The sequence below is a fragment of the Triticum aestivum genome, chromosome 4D (genome assembly GCF_018294505.1).
Source record: "Triticum aestivum cultivar Chinese Spring chromosome 4D, IWGSC CS RefSeq v2.1, whole genome shotgun sequence".
Lineage (NCBI taxonomy): Eukaryota > Viridiplantae > Streptophyta > Magnoliopsida > Poales > Poaceae > Triticum > Triticum aestivum.
The window spans coordinates 660,290-668,337 of NC_057805.1; the positions used below are offsets into that span (position 1 = coordinate 660,290).

Sequence of the window (8,048 nt, forward strand, 5' to 3'; positions counted from 1 at the left end):
GGACCCTTTCTCGCCATACACCTTCTAGTTGAGATCACACACACATGGTCAAGCAATTGCTAAGGAATCACCTCCCACCAGAGACGGAGGAGTTCAAGAGGCATGGCCCAGGTAATGGGTTGTGCCCCCTATGTGGGGTTCCAGAATCAATGGTAAAATCAATGTATCTTATTGCTAAAAAAAATGTCAGCGCGTGCTGCGTTAATTAATTAAGTAACTAATAATGTTTTCTATTTCCTCTGTAAATAAATATAAGAGCGTTTAGATCACTACTCTAGTGTTCTAAACGCTCTTATATTTCTTTATGGAGGGAGTACTAAGTGAGAAACAAATTAACTTGCTTCTCTTCCTTGTAGTTGTGTAGTAGTATTAATTTGACCAAGAACGCAAAACAGACACCTAGCTAGCTAGTTTGTTGACTTTATATATATGTGTGTGTGGATTTGACCTGGCAGTTCTGTTTTGGATTTTGAATCCGTCCGTCCGTCCGTCGGTGTAATGATTCATTTGACGTACGTAGGATTGACACATGACCCCGTTGCCTGAGCTGCCGCCGTTGGAGTTGGAGTGTGCAACTCCTCCTATCCTACTATTAGAAAGAGAGAAAAATGGATAGATGGAATAAGACCTCCCTTGACTATGTAGTTACTCGGTTTGACCACAGCAGATGTACGACTTGGACTGGTAATAGAAAGATTCTCAATCGGTGTGCAAAGCCATACTGCATTCGTGCAAGTGGGGGAGCTTCATATGGCACCCAAGTTCTGCGACTTGATGCCACCAGGCTCGTGCGCGCCATTATTTTATTTCATGTATGTATAGTCCTGAAAGCGATAGGCGTGTCAACAAGTATGGATTGGTCAATCGGGAAAGGTTGGTTAACTAGAGTGAGTGACAGAGAGAGGTTGGTCAAGCGGGAAAATGGACGATCAAATCAAAGAAAACAAATTTATTTTTGCGAGAGAGACCTGCCATGCATTTTCCCACTACGGCGCGCACCTTTATCCTTTGCTTTCATTTTTGTTTGAGATTGGGAGTTAGAAATAGGGTAGGTTTACGACTTGCCCTCTACTTCACCTCTCTCTCCTTCATATTGTATACTCGTACGATAAGCAGATTATAATACAACAATAAAACAATAGAAATATTTAGAATCCTACAATTTTTACAGCAATTGGCCTTGAGAGCAGAGCTATATTATTAGCCCAATCCAAAACTTAGAGGGGGAAAGTCAAGTAAACGTAGCAGTACATCTCTGATGAACCTAAGAAATAGAGCATTGCTAGCTTGCTAGCCGAAATTTGCACAAATAATATGTACTTCCTCTGGTTGGCTAATAAATAAATACTTCCTCTGTCACAAAATGCAAAACATTTTTGACATTAACCGTCTGTCTTAAGATGTACTCCCTTCGTTCCGAAATATAGGTCGCTGGAGGATTGGTTCCGACCAGGTGAAAACGGTGGAATTTACATCGCTGCCCCTAGTATGAATCGGTATCCCCATCGTCTTCTTCCTCCATCCGAGGATTTGAAATTCTCCGCCAGGCCATCGTCCGCCCGCCCGCCCCTGCTTCTCCTCCACGCGCCCAGGTCCCAGGCGCTCCCAGGCCCAGGTCCCCTACTTCTCCTCAGCGCTCCCAGGCCCAGGTCCTCGTCTCCAGCAGCAGCGATCCAGGGGCGTCCAGCAGCAGCGATCCAGGGGCGTCCAGCAGCAGCGATCCAGGGGCGCCAAGGAGGGTCCTCGTCTCCCAGAAGGAGCACGCGGCAGCAGCAGTCCCAGGTCCCAGATCCAGATCTAGCAGCAGCGATCCCAGGTCCTCAGGGCCTTCTCCCGATCCTTCTTCTCCTGGGCGTGCTCCTTCTCCTGCAACAGCAACAACAACAGAGTTTAGAGTCATACTGATCAGCAGCAGCAACAACAGCTGCTGGGTTCTTCTGCAGGTGGAGTATGGCAGCAGCAGCAGCAGTAGTTTCAGAGCAGCAGCAGCAGCAATAGTTTGACAACAGCAGCAGCAACATCTTTTCATTTACTAATTTTTTTATTTAACAGAAAAGGTTTAATGAAAACTTTCATTTACTGAATTGAAAAGGTTTAATTAACAGAAAAGGTTTAATTGACTAAGAAGAGATGAGAAGAAGGTTGCTTGTACTCCTACACTAGTCCTACACTAAAACTGGCAGAGAAGAGAGTAGAAGAGGAGTAGAAGAGCAAGCAGAGAAGAGAAGAGAAAGGGAAGACAGGAGAAAGAGAAGAGAGAAGAGAGCAACTAAACTACTCCTGCAAGAGGGCAAGAAGAGAGACAATTGTTAGAGTGACAATTAAAGACCACACACAGTGAGTACTACTGCAAGAGGGCAGTACCGGAGGGCAAAAGATAGAGAAGAGAGAAGAAAGAGAAGAGAAGAGAAAGAGAAGAAGAGAGCAAGGAGAGAGAAGAGGGCACTCTAATAATACTGCTACACTTGCAATCCTAATCCTCACTAGTGCAATCTGGAGAAGAGTGGAGAGGAGTAAGAAAGCAAGAGGAGTAGGAGAGAACACAAGCAAGAGTTCTACACTAAACTACTGCAAGCAACCAAGCAAGCACTACTGAAACTAAAGCAGATATTTTACAGATACTTTACGATAATGTTTTTTACAGAACTAAAATCACAGATGCAAGCAAAACTACAGCAAAAAACTGAAACATGTTTTCTCTGTATTTTTCAGAAACAAAGTGTTTTGCTTGTCCTGCTCCTACATATCACCAATCAACTTGTTTACTCCTGCAGATCAGCAAGCATTAATTAAAATTTCATTTAAAGGAGTAATTTTAATTAACTGAAAAGTTTCATTTGGTTTTATTAAAGGAAAATTTTCATTTAGTTTTAGTTAAACAAAACGTTTCATTTACTCTTATCTGAAAGGAGTATCTAGTTAAAGGTTTCATTTATTGACAAGAACAGCAAGCAAATGATTGAACAACAAGTTTCAGTTAATTTACTTGGAGTAGTAAAAACTTAGTGTCTAGAGCAAAGCATTTGCACCATTTGTCAGATCTGTAGCTACTGTTATTTTACTGTATGTTTTTCTCTGTATTTTCATCAGAGCATTCAGAAGCATGCAAACAAAAGTTTCAATACAGACAAACAAATTTGTTTAAACAATTTGCTGGAGTACTCCAAGACACTACAGCAAGCACTAATCCTTGCTGGAATGTCATTGTTTGGCATGATGCAATTTGCTGGAGTACAACATGATGCAATTTTGTGGAGTACTCCAGTACCACAACAAGCAATAATCTTTGAGCATGATTTTTCAGTCATGCTCAAGCACTAATCCTTGCTGGAAATCTCTGACATAAATTCAGTCATGCTAAAGGGCTAAGAAATTCAGTAATGCTCACACAAGCAAGGAAGTAGGAGTACATACCTGACGCAGGGCACAGGAAGAAGTAGCCATGGCTCCCAGAAGGACGCATCAGGCCTTGAATTCCTCTGAGCAAGATGACCACATGAGCAAGATGTTTAACAGTACATCAATGAAGAAAAGGGAATAAATCCATGAGCAAGATGGTTAACATGAACAGTTAACTGAAACTAGCAGTACATGAGCAAGATGTTTACCAAGTGATTGTACAGCAAGACTGCAGCCAGTACTACAGCAATGTAAGAACAGAAGATTCAAATCCATGATGGCGGCCATCATCTGCCCCTCCCTCTCGTTCTCCAGTTTCACTGTTTGGTATCCAACCAACCAAGCAAAAGAGACAACTGTTTCAGATCAAACAAATCGACCGGCAGGAAGAAAGACTACCAGGAGTACTTACCGCGGGAGGAAGCAGCTACTCCACGACGACGACGACGTCGCTCCAGATCCGCCGCTCCGCCGCTCCGGCACCGCTCCAGATCCGCCGCTCGGGTGCCGCTCCACATCCATGCCTCTGTCGCCCAGATCCAGCGCTAGCACATGCACATCCACGCCTCCGTGGAGTAGAAGCTCGTCGCCGGCGCAAAAGATTGGAATTTGTTTACCTCCGGGGTGTGAGTGGAGGCGGGGTGGTGGAGAAGTGGCGGTGGAAGAGGGAGAGGCCGGTGAGCTACGGGGAGACGGGAAGGCCGGCGAGCAACGAGGAGGCCGGCGAGCTACGGGGAGAGGGGGGAGGCCGGCGAGCGACGGGGAGGCCGGCTAGTGCGGCTGGGCGAGTGGGAGAGAGTGAGCGCGGGCAGTGCGGCTGGGCGGTGAGCGAGCGAGTGGAGCGACGCGGGGGGCAAAATTGGAAAGTGCCGATATTTCGTTACTAGACGAAAGTTGAACTAAAAAAACCCCAACGACCTACATTTCGGAACAGAGGGAGTAGTTTTTTTTATGACATATGTAGAAGTAGAGTAGTAATTCGGACTTTGCACGTCAGAATTCAAAAGATTGAGAGCGACCCAGTGCTTTCCTTTCACTGCTGCGAGTTGGAAAAATCTGACACGATGCACAGTCATGTATACTAGAGTATGTACTCTCTCTTTTCCAAAATGTAAAACGGGTTTTTTGACAGCGAGTTGTGAAGCGAGAAAATTGTTCAAAGATGAGCAAGAAAAGCACGCCATATATACTTCTGCACCTGTTATCCTTGTTTTCTTGTGCGTATATATAACCCTACCTTTGTCATTCCTGTGGGTTCGATACCAAGGGCCTTCTTGAGACGATATTGTTTCATTCCGTATCAACTCACGGGTGTTTAACTAGTTGGTTATAGTGATAGTCATGACCGGATATCACCATCTTCAGACAAAGCCACCATTCAAGTGGGTGCAGAGCAGAGCAGAGCTGTCCAATTCCAAAATTTAGAGGGGAAAAGTCCCTCCCATGGACCGAAGAAACATAGGTAGTATGTAGACTGAACTCTGTGTCCATGCAGTGGCGGTGGTGGACTTTGGGAGCAAGCGAGCGATCAGGAATCATACGTAGCATGCAGTTAGCTAAATAATGTGGACTCTGAAAGTAAGTCTGAATCTAAGAGAGTACTTAATTAGATTTTTCTTTTAGAAAAGAAGGATGACCCCCGGCCTCTGCATCTGGGAGATGCATGCGGCCACTTTATTGATTATTCTCGAAGACCTTACAAAGTATCACAACAATATGCCTGAATCTGCCATCTTGGCAACATTTGCCGCTAGCTGGGCCACTACCCAGACCACTCATCTAAGCCTAACGTCAAAATGATGAAGGGGTGCTAGCTGGGCCACTACCCAGACCACTCACCTAAGCCTAACATCAAAAGCCGGAAGCCCCAGCCGAGCCACATACCGGGTCTGGGGTACAAACCGATCCGACGCACTCGTGTGTCGTCGCCGCCATCTTCCACAGGTCCGTCTTCAGAGCAAATATTGAGGCTTCTACCTTGTCTGGCCACTCAGCCATCGACGTCACCACGACACCAGACAGCTTCGTCCTCCTGCGCGAGTCCATCGCCACACATCAGACGCCGAATCTCCATTGCGCCACGCCGCCGAGATACGCCGCCATCAATGAGCAGGATGAAGCACCGCTGCGCCGAGTCCGGCAGGGCTGCTGAAGACCAAGCATCGTGGAAGGACTCCGAGGCTGAGCACATAGGCGGCAGAGCGCCAACGCACCGGCACCAGACGAACTCCGACCACGTCACCAACCGCCGCCAAGCAACCAAAGCATCACATCCACCCCAAGCTCGCCACGAACGACACCCCCAAGAGGGTGACGACGCCCGGAGCGCCGCTGTCGCTCGATCCGGCAAGGATTTGGGCTTTCGCCCGGCATACGAGCTGGGTGGAAGGAAGAGGGGAAGGAGGCAACCTGGACGGCGCCTACAAGAAGGGTACGGCGCCCTCGGGCGTCGCCGCCGTCGTGGCCAGCACTGCTGGCCTCGGATTTCTCTGGAGCCACCTCCCACCTCCAGCCGCCAAACAGGTACAACTCCGGCGACAAAGGCCGCCCAAAGCAGGACCATCGGAGGCAGCCCTGGTTGAAGTAGATGAAGGCCTTCAGATCTGGATCGGGCGCCGCCGAGACGCCTGCACCATAGCCGCCACCTGCCGACGCCTCGCCGCCCCCGCGGCCGAGGAAGAACGGCCAGCACCAACGAGCACCGGTCACCGCAGACCCGGCGTCGATCCCCCAGCCGAGGCCACCGCCACGGATCCAAAGCCTCCCGAGGAAGAACGGGGCGGCCAGATCCTCGCCGCCACCTTCACCGGCGGCCGAGCGGCGAGCCGACGGCCACCTCCGGTGGCGACGAGGGAGAGGAGAGGTGGGGGAGAGGGCCGGCGGCGGGCTAGGGTTACGCCGCCCGAGTCGCCCTTGCGGGAGCGACGCGGGGGCCTGTGCTCAACTTAATTAGATGGCCGATTGAAAGCGACAATGAGAGAGAGGGGGTAGGCTGAATGCATGCTTGCAGAATTGCAGATGCAGTGCTTCCACTTCCACTGCTATATATAGCAGATGGATTAACCGCCAATTACTGAAGTTGTGGAGTCTCAGCCAGCCACGAGATTACTGTAAACTACTTGCTGCTACCACACATATATGCATCGAAACGTGATGTTTCTCAAGGGGCCGGCCTGTCAAGCTAAAGATAGTCAAGGAAATTAAGTGATCCAAGGCATATATAAATAAGGCATGTTCCGATTTGGATTGAACTGGATTGATTCCATTCCATCTGCTATATATGCTACGGTCGATCGAGATAGTACACACGAATGGAATTGGCCGACGGCCGACTCGACCGGCGACTGATGGAGATGCATCAGCGACTACCTGCGCTGCGCAGCATCCATCCATCAACCAACAGTAACTACTGCCTGCCCCCCTCCTCCTGCCTCCATCAAAATCTCTCTAGCCAGGTCTGGTTGGCCCAGGTTTCAAGGACCCCAGCCAGGTCTGGGCCCCCCAGTCGAGCCCCAGAGCCTCACGGATAAAGCACCAAATTAATCTCTCTGCCAGGCACGAGAAGAAGATGTGTGTCCCCAACTCCGGAACAAAACAAAGGAGGCACAAACCTTCCTCAAAGTCGTGCTGCTTGATCACCTTCGACCCAAAATGGGAGGCGATCTGCAGCGGCCATCGGTGCTCCCGCATACGTGGCTATTTTTTGATTGCAACAAAATAAGGGGGGATGATTAGATTAGAAAGGGAAAAAGATAAAAGACAGCCGTAGGATGAGGTGGGAGCACGGATGGGAGCATGGGGAGGGAGCAGGCAAGCCGGATCCCCAGGAGGGGTGAGGCATGCACGAGGCAACACTGTCCTGCCCAACGCACATGACAGGGGAGGCGGTGGTGGAGGGGCACCTTGTCCAACCGTGACGACGACCCGCGCAACATCGCGCGAAAGAGATGTCCCTGAGGAGTGCCCTAGAGGCGACACGGCAAACGGCGGCCGACCTCCCGCACCCCAAGGTTGGTATGCAGGCGGCGGCACGTCCGCGGAGAGGCGGATTCGGAGTAGGGTTCCGGTTTATGGTTTATTGAGTTTAGGGTTTTTAGGGTTTCGGTTGTGAATTAGCAGGTAGAGTAATATAAATTTAACAAAGCGATCAAGTAGTGTATCTATCTAAGAATTTTACATTGTGTGAAAAATGGATCGTCCCCGTGCCGCCAAAACTAGGTCGTCTCCCATCCACTCCTCCCCCTCGCTGTTGTCCAGCGGGACAAGGCTGCTTGCCCCTTTTGTGGGGTTGGTTGGTGTTGCGGGACATCTCGGCTTTGCGTGGGTGTGGGCGTGGAATGCATCAATTGATTTAAACACGTTATCGAGGGAAAACTATAGAAGGAAAACCTTAAACTCAGGGACCGTGATTTGGAGACACACCACCCTCTGCATGCCTCATGATGCCAAAAAAAACACCATCAAAATGAAAACGAGGTAGGGAGGACTTATTCCATGGCGGTGCATCTCTAATTGGTGCAGAGGTCGGGAGAAATGAAACTCTGTCAAATTTTAATTGGTTGTGTGCATCCTGCCGCCCCGCCCTTCCCTTGACCTCCCCTCACCAGTAAATTACGTCAGTAGACCATCACACACACACGCGCGTGGGG

General features: G+C 49.3%; 1 long non-coding RNA gene across 1 annotated transcript; it reads right to left on the reverse strand.

Moving 5' to 3' along the window:
- Positions 1 to 1,109: 1,109 nt before the first annotated feature.
- Positions 1,110 to 4,271, reverse strand: LOC123095550 (uncharacterized). The gene is made up of 4 exons (XR_006446272.1): positions 3,812 to 4,271; positions 3,609 to 3,719; positions 3,415 to 3,479; positions 1,110 to 1,866 (listed from the first exon to the last, which is right to left on the reverse strand). It is a non-coding gene; the product is annotated as an uncharacterized lncRNA (long non-coding RNA).
- Positions 4,272 to 8,048: the final 3,777 nt, after the last annotated feature.